General features: G+C 38.9%; 1 protein-coding gene across 1 annotated transcript in view; it reads left to right on the forward strand.

The window, feature by feature from the left end:
* The first annotated feature begins 13,895 nt into the window (after positions 1-13,895).
* MYO16 (myosin XVI) overlaps positions 13,896-24,971 on the forward strand; it is a 773,187-nt gene continuing 762,111 nt past the window's right edge. Inside the window, exon 1 of the mRNA XM_054249238.2 lies at positions 13,896-14,008. The gene's annotated coding sequence lies outside the window, so the exon portion shown is untranslated. The remainder of the gene's footprint in view (positions 14,009-24,971) is intronic.

Raw genomic sequence — 24,971 nt, forward strand, 5'->3', positions numbered from 1 at the left:
GCTCCACCCCATAATTTTTAGCAATAAAACAATGATTTTTTTTTTTTTAAGGAGTGATGAGCCAAAAATATACAGCTTCTGAGATTAAAAGACAAAATTCTGGAAATGGAAATTTGTAGGCAAGTTCTAGACATCCTTTTGGCTTTATTGGCTATGAAACTTTAGAAAGTTATAACATTGTCTAAGGAGACCCCAGGGACACCAGGTGACAAGAGAGAAAACACAGAAAACCTAAGCTTCTGCAAGAGTTGTCTTTGGGGGAAACCAAAAGCATTTAATAAGCTGGGATGCTTGTGAATTCTAATAATGCAGCATCTGACATGTTACTCTATGTTTTCCACTCCTTGATGGGATCTTGAGAGGCAGGGACGGAGGATGTTCCATTACTATGAAAACAATGCTTGTGGTCTAGAGATGTTCCATAATGCAACTGTTTACAGCCTAGACTGGAAAAACATCCCATACCTTGGCAGAATCTTGGAGAAAATGTCACACCATAGTTTTCCACATTTGTGAATAAAATGGATGCCTTCCAAGCCAAAAACTATTGTCCTGTTTCTTAAAATGTTATTATATAACTTTCAAAATATTATTTTATTAATTTTATGAGTGACTGGTATGGTTTGGCTGTGCCCTGCCCAAATCTCATCTTAAATTGTACTTCCCATAATCCCCACATGTTATGTGAGGGACCCAGTGGGAGGTAATTGAATCACAGGGGTGGTTTCCCCCATGCTAATCTCGGATAGTGAGTTCTCACGAGATCTGATGATTTTATCTGGGGCTTTCTCCCTCACTGGGCTCTCCCTCTTCTCCTTACTGCCACCATGTGAGGAAAAGATGTGTTTGCTTCCCCTTCTGCCATGATTGTAAGTTTCCAGAGGCCTCCCCAGTCAAGCTAAACTGTGAGTCAATTACACCTCTTTCCTTTATATATTACCCAGTCTTAGGTATTTCTTCATAGCAACCTGGAAATAAACCAATACAGTGACAAAATACAAAAATTATCTATATTAGAGTATAAAACAGACTTTTTAACCAATAGAACTACCAAAAAAATGGGAAATATGGTCCATGCGTAAACCAACCACACCACTTGCTGTTCACAAGAAACCAAGTAAATGACCTAATACAGAAACGGACGTTAGGATTTTTGCCATTATTCAAACTTAAAACTGGACTCAATCAAAGGCAAGCAACTATCATATTTTTCTTACCAAAGAAAAAGCAGTCCATGTGATTTCAATCCTGAATATCAGTAGCTCTCAATGACGGCCATCAGATGATAGAAAATTGCTGGCCGGGCGCGGTGGCTCACGCCTGTAATCCCAGGACTTTGGGAGGCCGAGGCGGGTGGATCACGAGGTCAAGAGATCGAGACCATCCTGGTCAACATGGTGAAACCCCATCTCTACTAAAAATACAAAAAATTAGCTGGGCATGGTGGTGCGTGCCTGTAATCCCAGCTACTCAGGAGGCTGAGGCAGGAGAATTGCCTGAACCCAGGAGGCAGAGGTTGCCGTGAGCCGAGATCGCGCCATTGCACTCCAGCCTGGGTAACAAGAGCGGAACTCCATCTCAAAAACAAAACAAAACAAAACAAAATTGCTGCTAGATTCATATTCCCCTTTCTGCCTTATTCAACCATCCCCTCCCTGACTCCCAAATTGTGTAGCTTCCCCAAACGAAGGAATGTTTATATTTGCCATATCAGTAGAACTTATATGTTTCTATTTTGCTTTAACTGAAAATAGGACAGATACATGAAATTTAAGAATTTAATAAAAAGGAATAGAGTTAGTACATAATGGTACCAACAGACACCAAGAAGAATTTTGAAAAGCTAAGAATGTAAGCATCCTGGAGAAAAACTAATAAGAATCTATCTCAACCATGCTGTTTTGTGATTAGAACTGGGACATTGTTCAACCTAAACTTCTGCCACTGGTAGAGAAAACTGGAATAGTTTGAGATAGAATAACACTGGCTCAAGTCTAAGTTTCTGTGGAATAAATTGTCAATGAGTGGATTCAGTTCTCGTCCTCATCCTGAGGCTTTGATGAACAAAATGGATTTGTCAGCACCTGAGCCACTTGTTCTGTTTGACTGTCAAGTATATCACAAGTTTTCCTGTACTGCTTGGCAATGCTAGCAACTCTATATTTTTGCCAAGTTTTTGCCTTAAAAATAAATCTAGCACATTTGTTTTGTAAACATAATTGCATATTATTGTAGATGTAGCTACTTATTAGTTCCTGTCTCTCTGATATCTGAATTATAGATGGGAGTGGAATCCATAGTCTTAGAAGAGGCGTCCTTTAGAGTAGATCAGCTCCTGGCTGAAATTTCTATTACAAGGGAATGAGATTAAGTCCACATTGAATTTGTACTGAGATAACCTTGTCACTTCTCATTACCTAATTCTAAACAGTTATGAATAAGTGAAAGCTCCCATCATTCTTCTTGGATTATGCCAGTGTCAGAGAAATAAGCACAGTATCTAAACCAAATTGTGCCATTGTCACATTGCCTTCAGCAGTTAACAGATTCTATTTAAACAAGATTGATAAGCTATTCTCAGATTTTCTGTGGGACCAAAAATAACCACTGAGTCTTCTTTGTTGTCAGATAGGTTGGAATCCACTCTTCTAACTAATCTGAAGATATTTAAAATTGTTATTCTCTCAAATGAAACTATGATTTTCTTAACTACACAGCACAGATGCTAACACTCAACACAGCAGCCCTGGGAGCCAAGGGAGTGGTATGATAGACGTGTAGGCTGTAAACAAGAGGCTGAAGCTTACATTACAGTTAGAGCAGCTACAGCAAATCATGGCCATCCTCAATCAGCTCTGGGGCTGTATCTTTTAAAAATCTCCTTTTCAGCAGCATGTGCATTAGATATTCTAATCACTGAAAGTTATTTATTAGCTTGGAATATTGAGAACGATCATATAGTATCTAAAAACTATTTTTAACTAAGGCAGCAGTTTCTTAACATACTAGATTGGGACTCGACAAACTATAGCCCATAAGCTAATTCTCAATGCCTATTTTGTACAGCCCATGAGCTCTGAATGGTTTTTACATGTTTAAACAGTCAGAAGAAAGTCAAAACAAGAATAACGGTTTATGATAGATAAAATTATGTGAAATTCAAGTTTCAATGTTCGTAACTAAAGCTTTATTGCCAAGCAGCCAGGCTCACTTGTTGACATATCCGTGGTGGCTTTCAGGCTACAAAGGTAGAGTGTTCCAACCAAGTGACTGAACTAGTCTAGAGACCGAATAAACTTTCTGAGGTTGTCCCCATCAAAGCTTTGCCAAAAGACATCTAATCATCATTGTTCCCGTCTGTATGATGACCTGAACTTCAGGCCCATTTCAGGGGATGGTTAATTAATTATAGGTGTTCATTTGTATTCTGAAACTCAAAAAATGTTCAGCTCCCTGAACAATAATTACGCTAAGGGTCCTTTAATACAGCATTCAATATTTTTCTTTACATACCTTCTCAGTGCCTATTTTCCTGCCAAAACACTAGAAATAAGCACAAAGACCAATAAAACTAGTGATTTTTGGCACAGACATTTTCCCGTAAACTCTTTGCTAATTTAGAGAGAAAGTTAAGACTTTGAACTCATTCTTTTACTATCTCATGAAAACATAGTACAAAGTATAATTCAAAGTAAAAGCAGAATTCTTATCTCTGAAATATTTCATCAAGGTTAGGTACATTTTATGAAAGAAGATAGATCAAGTAAGTGAAATTGGCTCACAATTACTTAGTATTGAAGAGGTGAAGCCTGAAAAAATTCAACAGAATTATGATGTTCTGATTTCAGGATAGCTTACTATTGAAGACTCTCTGGGATTAACACTAAACTGAATTTATTATGCATATTTATTTTTGGCTTGGAAAATGAGGACAAACAGCAATTCCTTTATTATTTCTGAACCAATCCCAATTTAGAAAGTGTTGTAAACATCACCACGCTTAAAATACACATGGGAAATAACCAGGTAATATTTAGCCTGGATAATTTGAGTTAATAGTTCTAGAGACTAGCAATCCCGAGCACAACCAGTCAGCTGAGAGCTGCAGAGAAAGCCATCAGTGTTAGTGCTCGGAAAGCCTTTTAGATCACAGAACAGATACAGTCTGCAGTAGGAGATAGGCAAATCCAGAGTGACTTCAGCTATAAGCAAGGAATCATCATACCCTGAGGTATAATCCTGCCATCTGTCATACCAACGAAGCTGGAGAATTCTAAGCACAAAGAATGAACTCTGTGACCTTCAGTGCACCTCAATGACATGAATATATGATAAAATATGAGAGGATACAGGAAAGTATCAGAAAAAAAAGACTTTTTTCCCCCAAAGTATTTTAAACTAACAGGAATCTGTATGAACTCTAGCCTCATGTTTTATGTGTGATGAAAAAAGTAGTGAAGATATTTTGGGGGTATGTTTATACAAATGCCTATTAAGTGAATAATTTAATTGCATGCAAATAATAGAGACAGATTCAGAGCATAAGTGATTTCAGTTCCTATCTCTGGATGTGAGGCTTCTACTTGGAAATATTAGTAATATGTCCATGGGAAAGGGGAAAAAGGATTGATTCAAAGATGCACAGGCAGAATCAGTTTGAAATTCAGAAATGGTGACGTATTGAGAATGTATGTTTCAGGATACATGGTTCCAGGATCCTGCCTCATTTCAAATATGGAGCGGCTTGTTCCCTTCAACAACAAGAGGAGCAGAGTGCAAGACAGATGGCCCTAATGGCCTGCAATGCCAATATTTGAAATTCCCTGCCCAACTGTAACAATAATGTCCTTTCAGATTTTAATAACATCTGTCACCCAGGGGACTCATGACCCTCCTCGAATTTCATTATATGCAACGTTTCCATTGGATTGGTTGTCTGTTATGTTATTCTCCACCCAGGAAGAATCATATTAGGGGTTTGTAAATTGGCTAATGTTACGATTCAGATTGGTTAATAAATTTTTAAGTCTGGTATAATAATTGGACTCACAATTTCCTACACATTGGTTTACAGTGTACCTGATTACTATGTTAATTTTCATGGAACTGTACCTCAGCAATTAACGTGTTTGGAGAAGATGAAATTTAAATGTGTGTTACCTCTCAAACATAAGCAAAAGGTAGTTTCTTCTGAACATATTTACTCCTTCTCACGTATCTTTTTGCATCTGAGACAAAGGAAATGAGGACTACCTAGATTACTCGCCTGGGATATTTAGTAAGATTGCAGGTCCATGGATTCACTGAACAGAAACGTTGCTATTGAAAGTTAGAGCAAGCAACGCAGCCTCCACAGCACTGTGTGATTTTGCCAAGTGTACTTTTCCCGTTCCCCTGTCACTTTATTTTCTTTTCTTTCCTTTTCTTTTCTTTTCTTTTTTTTTTTTTTTTGAGACGGAGTTTCGCTCTTGTTACCCAGGCTGGAGTGCAATGGCGCGATCTCGGCTCATCGCAACCTCCGCCTCCTGGGTTCAGGCAATTCTCCTGCGTCAGCCTCCCGAGTAGCTGGGATTACAGGCCCGCACCACCATGCCCAGCTAATTTTTGTATTTTTAGTAGAGACGGGGTTTCACCATGTTGACCAGGATGGTCTCGATCTTTTGACCTCGTGATCCACCCGCCTCGGCCTCCCAAAGTGCTGGGGGATTACAGGCGTGAGCCACTGCGCCCGGCCCCTGTCACTTTCTACTATACCTCACCCTCACTCCAAAGACCCCAGGGTGGATTCCTTTCCACTTTCAGGAGAGTATGTTGTTGGACTAATGGCAAAATGAACATCTGTCTACATTCCACTGATACAGTAAGTTTCATGTTTTCACTGCCTTAAATATTAATGTGTGTATATGAATTATCTAGGAAGTATTCAACCATCTGATCAAATCGGTCATTTCATTGAAAATGTAAAAGGTAACTTCCAGTCTTTGATGGATTTTGTCACTTTTCCACATCCAACTTGGTGAGTGAGGCATGGTGGTGACAGGGTGGCTGGCAGCTTAGACTCGGTTTATTTTTCCTAGCAGTTCAACAATAACAGCAGCAACAGCAATAACAATAGCTAACACTTACTCAGTGGTTTTCCTGTGCTGGCTCTGGGATCAGCACTCTGCACTCTTCAGTGTATGGAAATCCTATGAAGCAAGCCCTATCACCACCCCATTTTAGAGATGATGAGGCAGAGGCCTAGAGAAGCTGAGAAACATACCCAAACCATACAGACAGGTGATGGTAGAGACCGCGGAGCTCTTAACCCCTCTGCTGAAACAACCACAGAAAGAAGATTCACCCAGGCCCCTCTTTATTTATCATTACATTTTGTGGGAGCTCTATATGCAGAATTGGCTGCATAATTTGCAGTGCCTAGTCAAAATGAAATGGGGGGCCCCTGTTTAAAACTTATGGAGGATTTTCTGACATTGATAGCAGAGCATTAAGTTAAGCATGGAGTGCTTCTAAGCATGCCCTATACAACAGCATAGGCCTCTCCCCCGTGCAGCCAGCTCTGCCCAGAGACTTCAGTTTCTTCAGCTAGAAGATGAAGGCCGGGCGCGGTGGCTCACGCCTGTAATCCCAGCACTTTGGGAGGCCGAGGCGGGAGGATCATGAGGTCAAGAGATCGAGACCATCCTGGTCAACATGGTGAAACCCTGTCTCTACTAAAAAATACAAAAATTCGCTGGGCATGGTGGTGCGTGCCTGTAATCCCAGCTACTCAGGAGGCTGAGGCAGAATTGCCTGAACCCAGGAGGCGGAGGTTGCGGTGAGCCGAGATCGCCTCATTGCACTCCAGCCTGGGTAACAAGAGCAAAACTCTGCCTCAAAAAAAAAAAAAAAGAAGAAGATGTAGGACCCTCTCCCTCCCATTCAGTGATTTTACAGTGGTGAGCACTTTCCTACCTGCCACCATACCTGTCATTAACTGAGGAGAAAAAAAGATCTGCATTTCCTGAACCAACAGATACTTCAACTGGTTTTATTCGTTTAGATAATATTTGGCTTCACAGGTAAGTTATAGCCTTTATCCCTTTGCAACCTTGAAACTACCTTGGTTGATCCTTTTTCTCTGTGTGCACATGCACAAACATAATCACTTTCCTCAGTGTAGACTGCCATCATCAAAATGAATCTGCACTTCTTTCCCTAAGTATGAAGACATGTACGGTCCTAAGGAGTGTGATGGTAAAAAATCTCTAGTGCTGGTATATCTCCAAAACATGAAGCCCACGGTTCCTTTGTTCCAGAGCTTTCAACAGCTCATCCTTTTCAGGAACATTAGTGACAGGGAACTGATAGTTGTTGATTTTGAGAAGCGCAATTTATAATGTTTCTCATGAAAAATGTCTGCTTATATTGAAAGGTACTGTTTGTGCCTGACATCTAATTTGAACCTCACATCCAGAAAGTTAGAAGTGAAAATTACCCCATCCTTTTCAGTTTCCACATCATTTAATAGAATCATGAATTCTCCATCTGTCCTCTTAAACTCAGATTCCAGGAAGTATAACCCTAAGCCCTTATGACCCAGCTTAATTGCTCCTGTCTTCAGTACTACAAATAAGAAACTTCACCTGCCTTACAAGGGTATGTTTCTTTAGACTTGGATTTTCTTAGATAATTTATATGCTAAATAGCCTTTAAACAATGTTGTATATCTTATTCTGTCAAAGTCAAAAAAAAAAATAGTATTTTTCCAATATTTCCTTTACCTGCCTCTATAATAGTAGAATGCTAAATTGGGTTCTCACCTGTGGATATGTTTAATCCTGATACTTATATGAACCACTCCTCATATTTATTGTGTTCCTAAAATTTCACTTAGGAAATTACAAAAGTAGCTAATTTTACTTGACAAACTTCAAGATATTTCAAATACTCAACCGAAAATTAATTCCACAAAAGATGTTTAAACAAACTAACTCCCAAGTTAATTTAACCTTGAGCTATTTTTATAATGAAAAGAGACAGATGAAATCTGTTCACCTTGATAATATAAATAACAGATTTCAGTCTAATATTGACAAAAGCTAACATTTTCAAAAGCAGAAACATATCTTTATTGCTAGCTCTATGTCTTATACCATTGGTGGTGCTGTAACAGAATATCTGAGACTGGTTAATTTATAAAAAACAGAAATTTATTTCTCACAGTTCTAGAGGCTGGGAAGATCAAGGTGATGGCATCTTGTCAGGACCTTCTTGCCACATCCTCACTTAACAGAAGGTGAAATGACTGAACTTGCCCTCTTATAATGGCTTTATTACCACTTGGAAGAATGAAGGCCCTCATGGCCTAATTTTCTCCCAAAGATCTCATCTCTCAACACTACCACAATGGCAATAGAATTTCAGCATGAAACAAACATTCAAACTACAGCACTGTGGCATTCACTGTCCAAGATGAGCTCCAGCTGGTCTTCAGAACACCCTTCTGTCATCCACACCCTCCTGTTGAGCGTGGGCTAGATTTATTGACCTCTTCGTAATATTAGAATAAGACACAGGTGAGTGTGACTCAGAGACTAGGTTTACATGGCAGAGTGTACTCCCTCTCCCACCTCACTTGCTGTGCTGGAAGTCAGTGACCATCTTGCTGCACACTCTCGCAGACTACGGTGAGGTTCCCACGGCAAGAACAGAGATCTCCAGGCAAAGCAGGAGAGGGACAAAGGCCTCCTCACACCATGTTAGGAGCTTATAAGCAAACCCTTCAGTTCAATTGAGCCATGAGATGATTGCAGCCTCCTGAATGATTCCTAACCCTCTGATACTCTGTGAGATAATAAACGTTGCTTGTTTTAAACTACTCAGTAACAGGGCTAATTTGTTACATATCAGTAACTTACTAATACACTGGCTCAACATTATAAACAGACACTAAAGAGAATAACATCATAGCCACATATAAATACCACAACCAACACTTTTTATGTTCCTTATTAAGGATGGTTATTTTTATCATTAGAAAATATATAAATCAAGAATAAACAAATTGATGTAGAGATAATATAATTTTCTTCATTATATTAAAATCCATCTGTCAGGATTTTAAAGTCTTTTTAAATCTGGCCCTATTTAACCTTATTTTCTACCACTTTTTGGCAGTATCTAGGGTCTAGCCTGGCTTCATTCTATACCAGGAAGACAGTATGGTCATCCCCTTCTCCACAGAGCATAAGTTCCAAGACTACCAGTAGATGCCTGAAAGTTCAGATAGCACTGAATTCTGTGTGTACTCTCTTTTTCCTGTGCATACATACTTAAAATGATGTTTAATTTGTAAAGTAGGGACAGGAAGAAATGAATGACAACAGCTAATAATAAAATAGAACAACTATAACAGTAGACGGTGGCAAAAGTTACTTGGCTATGGTCTTTCTCTCTCTCTTTCTAAATATCTTATTGTACTGAACCATGGGTTACTGACACCCCAGCAAGGGAAACCACAGATGAGAGGGGACTACTCTCTGTGATACAATGTTCTCACTTCTTCATTCCCTTGGTATAAAATGTTAATTTTCCTTTAAGGCACTGTTCTGATGTTATCTTGCCTACCTTGGTTGGGGCTCCCTTCTTTTGACTGAATTACCAAATATTGTACTTGTTTCAAATCCGGCTACTTTATATGCCATTTATTTAATATACGTGTTGCTTCCTTTTTAAGATGATGAATTTGTAAAATACAAGGATTCCAAGACCAGCTAGCTCAGCACTGAATATATTTTGCTGACATGATGAAATTCTGGTGAATTGACAGATGCATTATGATCAACAATAAAGTTATACCATATAATGCATAATAATGTATCAATGACTTTTGCAAACACCATCTAATTTAATTCTCAAAGAAATTAATTCATCTATGACATTGTTTTAAGCTAAATTGGGTTCCCCCAATTCATATAGTGAAACCCTAACCCCCAGTACCTCAGAATGTGACTGCACTGTATTTGGAAATAGGATCTTCATAGTATCGTTAGAGAGATAATAAAGTTAACATGTGCTCATATAGTGGGCTCTGATCCAATATGACTGGTTTCCTTTTAATAAGAGGAGATCAGGACACAGACATACACAGAGAAAGACCGGGTGAGGACCCACCAAGAAAGCGGCCGTCGGCAAGCCAGAGGAAGAGGCCTCAGAGAAACAAACCCTGCCGGCATCTGGATCTCAGGTTCCAGCCTCCAGAACTGTGAGACCATAAATTTCTGTCGTTTAAGCCCCCTGGTTTGTGGCACTTTGCTGTGGTAGCCCTAGCAACCTGATCTATATTGCCATAGAGATGAGGTAATGGGGTCGAGGGCCTCATTCTTGATGAGCCGGGCTGGGACTGGAGTCTGGGACTCTAACCCATTGTGCAGGCCTCTGGCAACCTCAGTGTGTTGCTCTTTCCAAACGGAAGCTTTTTGAGTATTTCTTCTTTATTTTATGGTCTTGACTGTATGTGTTAAACAGTTTTGCTTGGTAAATCTTTTAACGTAGTTAATCAAGTCAGGTAGGGCCAAGCATAAAACCTCATTAACTGCTTTGTTCTTAATGAATGGATAAGATTTAAGATAAGCACATTCTGGAGTGTGTCAGTTACCTCTAAGGACAGTACGGGTAAAAATGTATCCTCTGTGTGCATGTTTTTCATATAGAAAATGTACACAGTGCAGTGGCTCACGCCTATAATCCCAGCCCTTTGTGAGGCTGAGGCAGGTGAATCATGAAGTCAGGAGTTCGAGACCAGCCTGACCAACATGATGAAACCCTGTCTCTACTAAAGATACAAAAATTAACCAGCATGGTGGCATGCACCTGTAATCCCAGCTACTCAGGAGGCTGAGGCAGAAGAATCACCTGAACCTAGGAGGCAGAGGTTGCAGTGAGCCGAGATCATGCCACTGCACTCCAGCCTGGGTGACAGACCCAGACTCCATCTAATAAACAAAAAAGCAAAGAAAATATACACATAACATGATTCACCATCTCAAAAAATAGGAAAGAAAATGTACAGGTAACATGATTCACCTCACATCTTCCACTTTGCTCCTTATTGCTACTCATCATTATTCCCACGTGGATTTATAAGAAATCATTTATTTGGAACATTAAGAAGATGGGGGGTTCTAAGAAATGAAATGACATGGCATGTGGCATTTGCTTCAATGTGGGGAGGTGGATGAATTGAGGCTCAAATTGAATGATGAATACAGCCATTTAAAAATGTCCAAGTGTTAAAATTATATTGTAGAAATGAGAATATATTTAAAATTCAAGAAAACTCTCAAAGTGCTTTGAAATAATGACGAAGCATTTATTTATAGGAAGCACAACCTAGCTTGGATATTCCTAAATGAGCTCATTACCTGTAAATCAGCAGCAGTGTCTGATTTAAAGACCACAGCCCCCTCTTCATCTCTCTCTTGTCTTCAAAGCTCTTTGGACTTCCTGTTTCACACCTTGAACACCAGGAACACAAACATGGCTGGCAGTCTCATCGTTGTTTATCTGCAAAAGGCAGCAGGGTTCTCTATGGACCACTGCTGAAATAGGTGAAGTGGAGCGGGGAGTAAGAGTTCCTCCCTAGCCGTGAAACTCTGTCTCAAAACAAGAAAAGAAAAGAAAAGAGTTCCTCCCTAACAGTGAAACTCTGTCTCAGAAAAAGAAAAGAAATGAAAAAAGAAAAGAAAAGAAAAGAGTTCCTCCCTAGCTGCTGCACTCAGTTCTTGGTATTCTGTTTGACCAAAGAGAGGGGCCCATGCCAAGTCTTCTCAACCTCGCTGTGACTAAATCGTTGGCTTCTTCTGGACACCTCCATCAGGCTTCCCAGAGGGCCAAAGGTATCACCATTTGAAGGTACATGTGCAATCCATTTACAGAACACTCCCTTTAAAGTTTCTCACTAGCTATATCAATAAAAACTGATCTAGGAAGAGTCAATCCAAATTTTTAGGAACTCAATTCACTATCCCCTTGTCGAAGGAAAACTGCACTTAACTGGTAGATCACTGTGAAGCCTCTGCTTCCATGGCAGCCTCATATAGTTCATCTAAGCTGCCATAACCACCCCTTGCCTTTTCTCCACCTTTTGGTGCACTGGATCTACTCAAAGGCTGACATTCAGAATCCTCTGACGGGCACACCCTCACATCTGGCTGATACCTTGTGCCAAGCCTTGTCCACCTGGTCATGTTCCTGTCTCAACCTACCCCCTACCTTTGGACTTGAGTCTTGGGGTACCTCTTCCTTTTTATAACCATGGTCCTGTCCTGGACGTGTTGTTAATTCTGCTGTCCATTCCCTCTCCTGTCAGCTTCCATTTAAATGGAAGTCTAAAATAATCTTTTAGACTCTTCCGGCTTCGCAGAAGGTTTAGAAACATCACTAATACTGATAGGACTGCTTCTTATATTGATGGCAGGACCAGTAAAGGCAGGGTAAAAGGCAAGCAAAACCGAAGTCAATCCATCAGAGACAATGTCCAAACCAATTGTCAAAATAAAAAGACACGTATGGAGAAAAACAGATCTAAGGACGTAGAGAAGCAGAAACCAATACAGAGAGTTGGAATAGAGCCACGGGACTGAGCAGGGGTGGGGTGGGGGGGTGGGGGGGGGGGGTTACTGTTAAATAGGAGAGTAGCCTGGGACTTGAAGAGGGTTGACAGCCTCTGGCACTGACTTCCCAGTGACTCTGGGACATTTGCAGCACAATAAGGAAGGGTCTCCTCTGTTTCAAAGGCTAAGAAAGGGGCAGGCAATTTCCTGCTACTTGACCTACAACTGAAGGAGAATTGAAAGTTTTATTCCTGCACCTTAAGAGCAGACATTTTTTTTCCTGTTTCCAGCTTGCAAAGAATATCCTTTTTTCAATTCACTCATAAATCCATTTATTTACCAAAAATCTTTTATACAGATAATAAATGATAGCCACTTATGCTACAGTGGTGACTTGCATAAAGTCTGTATCTTTAAAGAGTTTCCAGTCTAGTGAGGATGTACAAGGAGATTCACAATTTCCATGAAAAATAATTTACTGAGAAATTATGCTGAACTTGAGATAAATTGAGAGAGAAATCTTTGAACTAAAAGCATTCTTAGCTGTATCATTTATTTATGCCACAATAATTGCTGAGTAATAATCGACTCTGAAACTTAATGACTTTAATTAGCATGCATTTAGCTCATGAGGCTGTAGGCTGGTGGTTTAGACTGGTTGCAGCTGGTGGTACTTCTGACCTCAGCTTATCTTGCTCACATCTGTGGCTGATCCAAGGTGGCCTTATTTGGATTGACTCCACATGCTCCTTATTCTCCAGCAATCTAGCCTAGGCATGGTGAGAGCAGAAGTGAGGAAGATTCAACACACTGAATCTTTCAAACCTCTGTTTGCACCACTTCGCTAAACACCATCAGCCAAGACACGTGGCCAAGGCGAGAGTGAGTGTGGTAGGACCCTACAGAGTTATTCAGCAAAGGGTAGGGAATTGGGCTGTTAAAGCAACCAGTGTACCCCCCCACCATGGGAGACAGCAGGCTTTCTTCTTTCTCCCCCCCACCCTGGGAGACACTGTTTTTCTTCTCTCATCAGCTCCCAGAATGAAGAAGCGTTTTCATTTACACTGTCAACGAATAGGACACTTTGAGATTTCCCAACAAAACAGATACAGGTGTAGAAACCTGATATGGTTTGACTCCGCATCCCCACCCAAACTCACATTGAACTGTAATCCTCAGTATTGTGGGAGGGACGTGGTGGGAGGTGATTGGGTCCTGGGGGTGGGTTTCCCCTTGTTCCTGTGATAGAGTTCTCACGGGATCTCATTGTTTAAATGTGTGGCACTTCCCCCTTTGCACGCTCTCTCTCCTGCTCCACCATGGTAAGAAGTGTTTGCTTCCTCCGTGCCTTCTGCCTTCATTTTACGTTCCTGAGGCCACCCAGCCATGCCTCCTGTACAGCCTGCAGAACTGTGAGTCAGTGAAACCTCTTTTCTTTATAACTTACTCAGTCTCTAGTAATTGTTTATAGAAATGTGAGTACAGACTAATACAGGACCTAAGGTGTTCATTCTTTATTCAGCAAAGCCTAGGATGTATCGTTTCAGCTGAAATGTCCTCCTGGAAGTTTTCATAATCGACTGTTTTGTGCTGACTTCCCCTTTACCACACAGTCCTCCCCGAAGGCTGAACTCAGTTGCATATCACATGGGGAGGAGCAAGGGCTTTTACTGGGCAATTAGGGTGGGGTACTGGGCAGAAAAGACCCTGCCACAGCTTCCAGGGATCCCCAACCCTGACTTATCCCCTACTGCCTTTGAATCATTCAAGGCACTGATGAGAAACAGATCCTTGCCACACTAGGAGAATTTGGACAGCCACTTCTCTGCAACCAAGAAAAGACCACTGCCATGACAACAACACACTAAATGGGTCTCCTGGAAAGGAGGGAGCCCTTTATTGTCTGTCTGCAGATACCACAATTAGCTCAAATGAGATAGAGAGTGACAGGGCTGTGGAATCACAGATGGGTCTTTTGTCACTTGCAGAGAGGCTAAGCTGACTAATTATCTGTGAAGGGAGAGCAAAGGTAATGCCTGCTCCCTCCTAGAACTGAAACCCCATCCATCCTTGAAGGAGAATAAGCATCTTGGTTGCAACTATTTAGTGGTGTAATTATCCATCTCAGCCCAACTGTGTATTTTGGATTGCTTAAAAAAAATTTTATTCAGAGATTCATTTTCTCTCTCTTTGTATGTATGTAAATCCAATCAAATTAACCCATGATTCTTACAAATATCTTTTAATACTTGAGTAAATAAACTAAACTGAATTACCTAAAGGCAAGTATGTTTTATTTTCTTGTTTTTTAAAAAGAAAAAAGATTAATGCAATTAGGGAAAAATTTATTGCCAATGTATAACTTCCATAAGTAGATAGCATAGTAGTTAAGATCACACTATCAGTTGTATCTATTTTGACAAGTTACTTTTCTTTCTAATTCTCATATGGCAGTCTAAAAACCAGTGATATTAATTATACTCATGCAGATGGTTATTTTAAGAATTAAATAAGTTAATGCAGGTAAAAAAGATTAACATAATTCCCAAAACATTGCGCTGGAAATCACTGTTGTAATTGAGAATCTTCTACTAACTTGATCTGACTTTGGAAGTCCCAATCTTTAATTTTAAAAAGATTAAGCATCTCCTCCCTGCAAAAAATTCTACCAGATTCTGGAGTGATATAAAAATGAAAGCAATATACACTTTGCTTTTAAGGAACTTATAAACCAATAGAGGTAGCTGTCACATATGTGGAAAACAATATAATGAAGAAAATGTAATTATTTCAAAATCTATGAACTAGACAGAAATGAGGATGGGCATCTGAGAAGAGGTGGGGCTTCGGGATTTCTTGCAGGGGAAAGGGGGATTTTGAATAGTGAAAGGATTCCAGGCAGAAGACTAATAAGCAGATTTAGAAGCTGGAAAAATCAAGGTACATTTATATTTCAATAACCTAAAATGTCAGAGAAATGTGTTATATGACATTATTATAATTCACATTACGTAATTCACAGATAATTAAATAATTAAATATAAGACCTTACAAGATTGTGATTATTTAAGGGTCAACACACACTTCTATGATTGCATAATGTCTTCATTAATATTGAATACAGACCATGGCAAATGAATCCAAGCACCATTTGTTCATTCATTTATTCATCTAATTAACATTTATATTGTGCTTACTATTTGCCAGGAACTGCAAGTAGGACTTAGAACTCAAAGCAAGTAAGATTCACACTGAGTTTTCAGGAAGTGTGAGTAGATGGAGGGGAAAGTTGACTTAACAGACCTTTGTAGTGCGGTGAAGTGGTGGGCTGTCCTGGGACTGGTAGAGCTGCTAGGAGGTTGATGTATCTCACACTGTGGGAGGGGGAGTGAGGAGGAGAGTGGCAGAGCTTCTGGAAGAGGTGACATGTGAGCCTGATTGTGTGGGGTGATGAGGAATTAGATAAAAGTAAGAAAGGGGTGTTGTTTACATCAGAGGCACTTTTTTTATATATTAATCAGAATTTTAATTTCCTTTTCTATGTGTTTTTTGGTCATGTGCTTTGCTAGTTTACGTTGTACTGTGTTTATATAAAAATGCATATACACATATACACAGTCAATTTGTAATCACTTTTTTTTTAATTTTAAGAATGCCATGCCTGGCACAAGACTCACGCCTATAATCCCAGCACTTTGGAAGGCCAAGGCAGGTAGATTGCTTGAGCCCAGGAGTGCAAGACCAGAATAGGCAACATATGAGAACCTGTCTCTACCAAAAAAACTTAGCTGGGTGTAGTGGTGTGTTCTGCAGTCCCAGTTACTCAGGAGGCTGAGATAAGAGGATCACTTGAGCCTGGGAGGCGGAAGTTGCAGTGACCTGAGATCACACCACTGCGCTCCAACCTGGTGAGAGTAAGATCCCATCTCCCAAAAAAAGTGCCATTTTCTCTTACATTAGCTGCCAGTATGTATTTTTGTCCTTTTCATCTTTTACCCTACATGAGTAAGTATAGTTAAAGTTATTAATTTTTTTAATTTAGAAAATAGATGTATAAAATTGCATGTGTTTATCAACAGACGAAAGGATAAATAAATGTCGTATATGTAAACAATGGAAAGTTATTCAGCCATTAAAAAAAGGAAATCCTGTCATTTGCAGCAATGTGGATGGAACGGAAGGTTATGATGTTAAGTGAAAGAAGCCAGGCACAGAAAGACAAATATGGCAACTTCTCACTCATATATGGGAGCTAAAAAGGTGAATCTCATCTTGGTAGATAGTAGTTTAGTGGTTACTAGAGGTGAGGAAAGGGGAAAGTGGGGAGGGGGGTGAAGAGAGGTTGGTTAATGAGTAGAATAATACAGTTAGAAGGGTTAGGATCTAGTGTTAGATATTTCTGTTGGATGAATAGTTATGTAACTATAACTACTGTTATAGTTAACAGTAATTCATGGCATAGTTCAAAGTAGCTAGGAGAAAAAAGCTTGAATGCTTCTAACATAAAGAAAAGATAAGAGTTTGAGTTGAAGGGCATCCCAATTACCCTGATTTGCTCATCACACATTGTATACATTTATCAGGGTATCATGTGTAACCAAATATATGTAAGTTATTATGTATCAATAAAAAAGTAAAAATATACATATTTATCATCTACAGCATAATGTTTTGAAGTATACAGACTTCAAATGGTTACATCTAACAAATCCATTACCTCACATATTTATTTTTTGTAACAAGAACACTTAATGTCTACTCTTAGCATTTATCATGGATGCAATCTATTGTCATTAACTACTTATTATGTTGTACAATAGATCTCTTGAACATATTCTTCCTCACTAACTGTGCTGACTTATTCTTTGACCAACAACTCCCTCAACCACTTCTTCTCTAAACCATACTACCCTCTGGTTAGCACTTATTTCACTTACTGTTACATCCTCCATGTTCATGTTCATCCATGTTGATAATAAACGACAGGATCTCCTTTGCTATAGCTGACTAGTATTCTACTGTGGATATATGTCACATTTTCATTATCTATTCTTACAATGAACACTTAACATAGATTCCACATCTCGGCTCTTCTGAATACCACTGCAGTAAACATGGGGGTACAGATATCTCTTTGACATACTATCAAGATATTATAACTTCCCTTTTTGGGGATATTATCATACATCTGGTGTTTTCTTTTAATTAAAGAGAAAACATCCTGGTCAACATGGTGAAACCCTGTCTCTACTAAAAAAATACAAAAAATTAGCTGGGCATGGTTCCATGTGCCTGTAATCCCAGCTACTCAGGAGGCTGAAACAGGAGAATTGCCTGAACCCAGGAGGCAGAGGTTGCAGTGAGCCGAGATCGCGCCATTGCACTCCAGCCTGGGTAACAATAGCAAAACTCCATCTCAGAAAAAAAAAAAAAAAAAAAAAAGAAAGGTAAAAATAGAAGTATTTCTATTTGGCTGTATTAATGGAACCAATCTTTTTCTGACTTGTATTTAATGTTTTTTTAAATTGTATTTCACTTTGTCAGATTTAGGTACAGAATTATTTCACCTGCAAAGGATAATTTTTCCACATCCTTTCTCATTTTACAATTTCTTTCTTTCTTTTTTTTTTTTTGTGTCTATTTGCTCTGGCTAGTCCTCCTGAAAAGACTTCTAAGTGCTGATGCTAGCAGTGAGCCTTCCCACCTTGATCTGGGTCACACAGAACCACTCTTAGCATTTCTCCTCTAAGTATGATGCATCATGGCTTGATTTTACGTGTGTTTTTTTTAATTAAGTAAAAAAATATTTAACTATTTCTATTTTATAGAATTTTTTTCTGTAATCAGGAAGGATGTTGGTATTTTTCAAATGTTATTTGAATCAAATGAAATGATAATGTTGTTTTATTTAAATTTATAGTTTACCTAATCTTTAACTATAATTTAATTACTATAACAAAGCTATTTTTTGTAGGTGGTTATTTTTTTTTAATGTGTGTTGGGTTCTATTTTGTTTTGCAAGAAATTCAAAATTTGATGTGTTGTTTCTTTTTTTATGCTATCTTGAGGTTTATTCAGACCTTACTATGCTATGGTACAGCCACCAACCAACAGTAGAAAACTTCCTCTCCCCTTCCTGTCTCCTCCCTGCCCCTAACCTCCCTCTTTCTTTCAAATCTAGACTGAGATCCTCTTACTGATAGGCTCTAAAATCTGAAATCGTATTTAGGAGAGGATACTGGAAAATGTAGCTTTCATATTATTTCTGCATTGGAGACAAGACTTTATTATTTATTTAATTTGAAATGGAGTCTCACTCTGTTCCCCAGACTACAGTGCAATGGCATGATCATGGTTCACTACAACCTCTACCTCCTGGGTTCAAGCAATTCTCATGCTTCAACCACGGGAGTAGCTGGGACTACAGGCACCTGCCATAACACCCATCTAATTTTTGTAATTTTAGTGGAGATGGGGTTTCACTGTGTTGGCCAGGCTGGTCTCAAACTTCTGACTTCAAGAGATCCAAGTGCCTTGGCCTCCCAAAGTGCTGGGATTACAGGCACCAGCCACTGTGCCCAGCAGGAGACAAGACTTTAGCAAGTGATGGTGACACCAGTGGGGTAGACAAGAGGCAATCTATCAGGGTTGTCAGAGAATTAATTTTTAGCTTTATTTTGGTTTTATATCATTGCTTCTTGTCTTATCTCCTTTGTTTTAGTTTGACCTGCTTTCAGTAAATTTCCAGGATACACCTTTGTTTAATTTAATTCATTCTCATTTAGTGACATAAATACTGAGTTTCATGTATTTGGTCTGAGTACTGCCTTACCCACATCTTAAATTACTGCCATGTGGCCCAAATATATGTGTCTTCCTCTCCTACTACAAAGACTATATGGGTTCCAAATTTCATCACAGTAAAACCAGTTCCTATGAAAGAGATAATGGTAAACATTTTTAATCTAGGCCAGTGGGAGTGTGACTTGAGAAAACCTTTAGAAAAAATTTTGGCTAGACATATAAGATGCATTTAAAACTTTCACGTGTTTTAACTCACTAATCAAACTTCTAGTTTATCCTAAGGAGATCATTAGTGATACACATAAAGCTTTACGTGCAATGACGTCAATCCCAGTTCTACTTACAAAACTTGAAAACAACAAAAATGTCAAATAATGGAGCAGTGATTAAATATGAGTTTTGGTACATTTATGTGATGGAATATTCTACAGCCAGTTTTTTTACTCTAAAAATATTAAACTATTAAAAGTTATTTTCTTGGAGAATATTTAAAGACACAGGACACTTCTTATGAGTATATTTTGTAGTGTAAAAAATACATATAGTAGGAGCAATATGTCTTTAATTTTGTAAGAGAATCATTTGCAAAATATATGCCAAAATGTTTATAATGATGATTTCTGGGTGGTGGAGCTACAGATAACTTATATTTTTAATCTTTTTCTCCTTCAAATGTTCCATATTGTGCATGCATTGCCTTTATAATAATAGAGAAAGAAATGATAAACATTTGTGTACAACATAGGAGATAAAGAATCCCAATTTAGGAAGCAGCCTGGGCATACAGCTCGCCATATGAAAGTATCTGAAAAGCAGCCTGGTGCTACTTTTGTTCCAGAACATAAAATTTTTGAATTTTCTGGATCTCAAGCAGTGATCAAATATTTTAACTTCCAAAATTAGTCCTTAGCACACACATTTAATTGTTAACAGACAGTATGCCAAATAAATAGAACATTTCTGGACTCACGTTTTATAAGACAAAGAAGACACACACACTTAGAAGCAGGGGAAATAGAGCTGCTGTCCTCCTTTGTCACTAGCTGGACAAGCTTCTCTAATATGTCCATAGAAAGTATTCAGACATTCATATGGCTTGGATATGCATCCCCTCCAAATCTCATGTTGAGTTGTGATCCCCAATATTGAAGGTGAGGTCTTCATGGGAGGTGTTTGGATCATGGGGATGGTTCCTTAAGGAATGGCTTGTTGCTGTCCTTGCAATAATGCATGCGTTCTCACTCTATTAGTTCACGTGAGATCTGGTTGTTTAAAAGAGACTGGCACCTCCTTCCTTCTCTCTTGCTCCTTCTCACCATGAGCTATGCCCCCTGTATTAGTCTGTTTTCACCCTGCCAATAAAGACATACTCAAGACTGGGCAATTTACAAAGGAAACAGGCTTGATTGGACTTCCAGTTCCATGTGGCGGAGGAAGCCTCACAATCATGGTGGACAACAAGGAGGAGCAAGTCATGTCTTACATGGATGGCAGCAAGCAGAGAGCGTGTGCAGGAAAACTTCCCTTTATAATAACTATCAGCTCTTGTGAGACTTACTATCATGAGAACAGCACAGGAAAGACCTGCACCATCATTCCATTACCTCCCACTGGGTTCTTCCCAAAACATGGGAATTCAAGATGAGATTTGGGTGGGGACAGAGCCAAACCATATAACCCACCTTCACCTTTTATGGTGATTGGAAGCTTCCGGAGGCACTCACTAGAAGCAGATGCCAGCACCCTGACTCTTATACAGCTTGCTGAACTGTAAGCCCAATAAATTTCTTTTCTTTACAAATTCCCCAGCCTCTCGTATTTATAGCAATGGAAACCAACTAATGCAGGGACCCAAATTATTGACAGGTAAGGTTATAACTATGGGCCTAGGTTAGGGTTTTTAAATCTTTTATTCAAATAAAAGAAACCAGAAAAGTAGTTAATGTTGAATCAAAGCTGTTCTCATGGATACTATGCACAGCACATAACCAACAGAGAGTAAGTCAGCGCTTCTTTAGGATTTAAGTGGGTGGATGGGGTTTCTTTTAGATATCTTTTAATGAAGCATTCTGAGCAGAAAAAGGCAAAACAGAGACTATTTTAAAGTGTGTTTTGATCCTGCTTTTGGAGACTATGTTGGAATTACTGATGTTTGAAAACTATTTCTGTAGATCAAAAGTAGACCATGAAAATGAAATTTATCTTTCCCATTAGAAATGTAAGATTTATTTCATGATCCAATTGCAAATAGAGCTGGCCTTCCCCAACCAACCTATCCACAGCAGGTCTGTGTTGATTATGTTCAGCACAGCCTTCTTTCTTTCACTATTTTGTTCTTTCTTTCTTTTTCACTCACTCTCTGTTCCTCCCATCCTTTATTGCTCTCTTTCTCCCTTCCTTCTTTTTCCCTCCCTCCCTCCCTCCCTCTCTCCCTCCCTCCCTCCCTCCCTCCCTTCCTTCCTTCCTTCCTTCCTTCCTTCCTTCCTTCCTTCCTCCTGCCCTCCCTCCCTCTCTCCTTCCCTTTCTTTCTCTCACTCTTGCTCTCTTTTTTCTCTCCCTCCTTTCCTTCCTCCCTCTCTTCTCTCTTTCCTTCTTTTTCTCTCTTTCTTTTTTCTTTCTTTCTTTTATTTTCTCTTTCTTCCCTCCCTTCCTTCCTCCCTCTCTTTCTTTCTTTCATTTTCTCATTCTTTCTTTTTCTCTCTCTCTTCCTTCCCTCTCTTCCTTCTTTTCTCTTACTTTCTCACACCCTTCTGCTCACTTGCTCACTCTTTCTCCTTCATTACGTATCTGTTCAATGAACAAAGACATGAATGAATAATTGGTTTATGCAGTGAGCAATATTTAGAGTCTGTTCAGATAAATGCATATATAACTGGGTTATCTTCAACAAGAAAACACTGGTTTTGAAGTATGTGATTGGACAGTTACAACCTTATTTAATTTTTTTTCCATGACAAAAGTAATCTCAGACAAAAGACCTTGCATTTTTCTTTAAGTGAGATTTAAAGTTAAGTGCTAGGGGATTGTTTATGATCCAAAATGGACAGCTTCTCTGACACTACTGAATGTAATAATACTTCCTATAATATATTTTAGAACTGGTAATGACAAAGGAAGTAGAGGTATGCAGTTACATTATTTTTACTTTGAAACATAAAGTCTATTCTAAACTCTGATTCTTTTCTTTTTATGAAACAAGTAGTGAGGGATGACAGTGAAACTGTTGCTTCTAAACATGGTTTAAACGTACCTCAAATTTTACTTTAGTTAGAAGGCTAAGCATTGTGTCCACAGGAGCTCTGTGTCATGAGATTTCTTTCTCCATCAATGACCGCAGAATTTTGATTAAAATTCCTGCTGTGTCTCTCAATTCCAAGTACTTACTGGGAGTGAATTTGTGGTATTTATTATTTAAGGATATGAATTTCAGGTCACATTCCTCCAGCTGGAAGTTGTGTGACCTTGGGCAAGTTTCTTCTATGTAAGTTTCATTAAAATATGAGAATTAGCAAAAGTGCCTGCTAATATTACTTTCAATGGAAAAAAACTGCAAATACTTTTGCACCAGCCTAATATTTTGATTACATGTAGAGTACACTTCTTGGTGTAGTTAGAACTATGTCAGTTACATGGCAACGTTGCTCCTGCTACAGTTATTCTTATCGTTACTGTTAATGTCAAGAAGCCACCATAGACCTTGAGAGCTGACTAGATTATCAAAGAGCACATGAGTTGAACTATCTTTAGGACCTGTTCTTAGCATTTGCTTTTAGGATGTCCCATCTCACGTGTGGGTTCCATTCTCTTGCCTCAGAACATTCTCAAACCTGTAACTACTCAATCATTTTACCTCTTCTCCCACTAGACATGACAGCAGCCAGAACTCACAGTGAAGAAACAAAGTGGGTTGTCTTCACTTAATGTGTATTTCAAAAAGAAAGAGTTAAGAAAGGCGAAACTATCCCAGTGAAAATCACAAAGTGTTCAGTACTGGATAAACAGCAGTGGAATTCAGCGTGAATTTATAAATGTTAAAAGATCATTTTACAGTGTCTAGGAATCCTGCAATAACCATATTGTAATACTAGTTTCCATATTTAACTTTCACAGGCATTCTCCGAGGGCTTTACGTGTTTTAATTCATTTGACTCTCTTAACAAATTTACATGATATTAGGATGCTATGATTTTGCCCATTTTACAGTCGAACAAACTGAGCACAGATGATTTAAGCCACTTGCACTAGAACACACTGACCTTTGGTAGCATAACTATGGAGCCACAGAGCATGTCCATAACCAGTACCCTGCAGCCAAAGGCATGCACTTACAAACACTTTAAAATAATGTGTTAATTAGGGATATTTATCTGCTTAAATTATTTCAAGAGCATTATGACATTTATTGAACCCCTGTGCTACCTTACTCTTCTTCCCAAAGAAAGTTGGAAATCTCATGCAATGCTTTTCCTCCACCTCTCAATCTATTCTGTGTAGTGTCTGCCTTTTAGACATATTCCAACAACTTCATGACTAGTAGTTTAACTTATTTCTCTGTTTTAAAATTAATAGTGGTTTCAAGTATTTTCTTGAGTGTTATGACTATCACAGGTCACACCCAGGCTCTTTTCTCTGACAACGAAAGAAGTACAGAAGACGCAGTAAGAAAGGAGACACAGAAGTTACCAGGTTGTGCCAATGTGGCGAGCAGTGGGTGCTAGACTAACTGCCATCTGTCCCAAATGCCCCTGGCTAAAAAGTAGTGGTACCGGCAGTACCTGCCTCACCCAGGACTGGGGTTTTCCCAATGCATCAGGAAGGAATTTGTCAGGAAGGAGGGAGGCACGGGGAAGCCCACACATAGCACCATATATTTGAGATCTCATGAATTTGCACCATGAATTGACACATTTGATTATGATACCAAGTGGAATTAACACTAGCCAAGTTTGAGCTGTTCCCATCGGTCCTTGAACTGAAACTAGGCTTTGTGGTTTGCCTTTGCTAAAGGCATTACTACTTATTTTCGGTCTAAGCTGAATATAGTTAAATGTTTTGAAAGGTAAAGTATATATACATAGATACACACACACACCCACATATACATATGACAGGTCTTTATCATACATTATTGATTATCTCTTTAAAATATTACTGAACTGAATTTGTTTTCGTCATCAAGTAAAACAAATTGCACACACCCCCAAATTATGTTTGTGTACAAATGTGAAATAACAAGGCTCTATCATTGTGAAACTAGAATCATTGTAAGTGGGTCACTGAAGCTCTTTTAAATGGTTCCACATTAAAATTAAATGATCACTAAGTGTAAAACTGCATTGAATTTTAGTGTATCATCAGGAGAGAAGATGGCCGACTAATCCAGTAAGTTGATCTTAACTTTAGAAGAGTCATTGCATTTTGATTTTTTTAAAATGGATAACTCCAAATACATAGTTGTATGAGTTCTTACATTAAACATACTCTGCGTGTGTGTGTGTGTGTGTGTGTTTGAGACTAAAGTGTAAAGATTATGACCTTTCCTCATTCCTCACAAAAATATTTCAATTGGCT

The sequence above is a fragment of the Callithrix jacchus genome, chromosome 1, assembly GCF_049354715.1.
Source record: "Callithrix jacchus isolate 240 chromosome 1, calJac240_pri, whole genome shotgun sequence".
Classification (NCBI taxonomy): domain Eukaryota; kingdom Metazoa; phylum Chordata; class Mammalia; order Primates; family Cebidae; genus Callithrix; species Callithrix jacchus.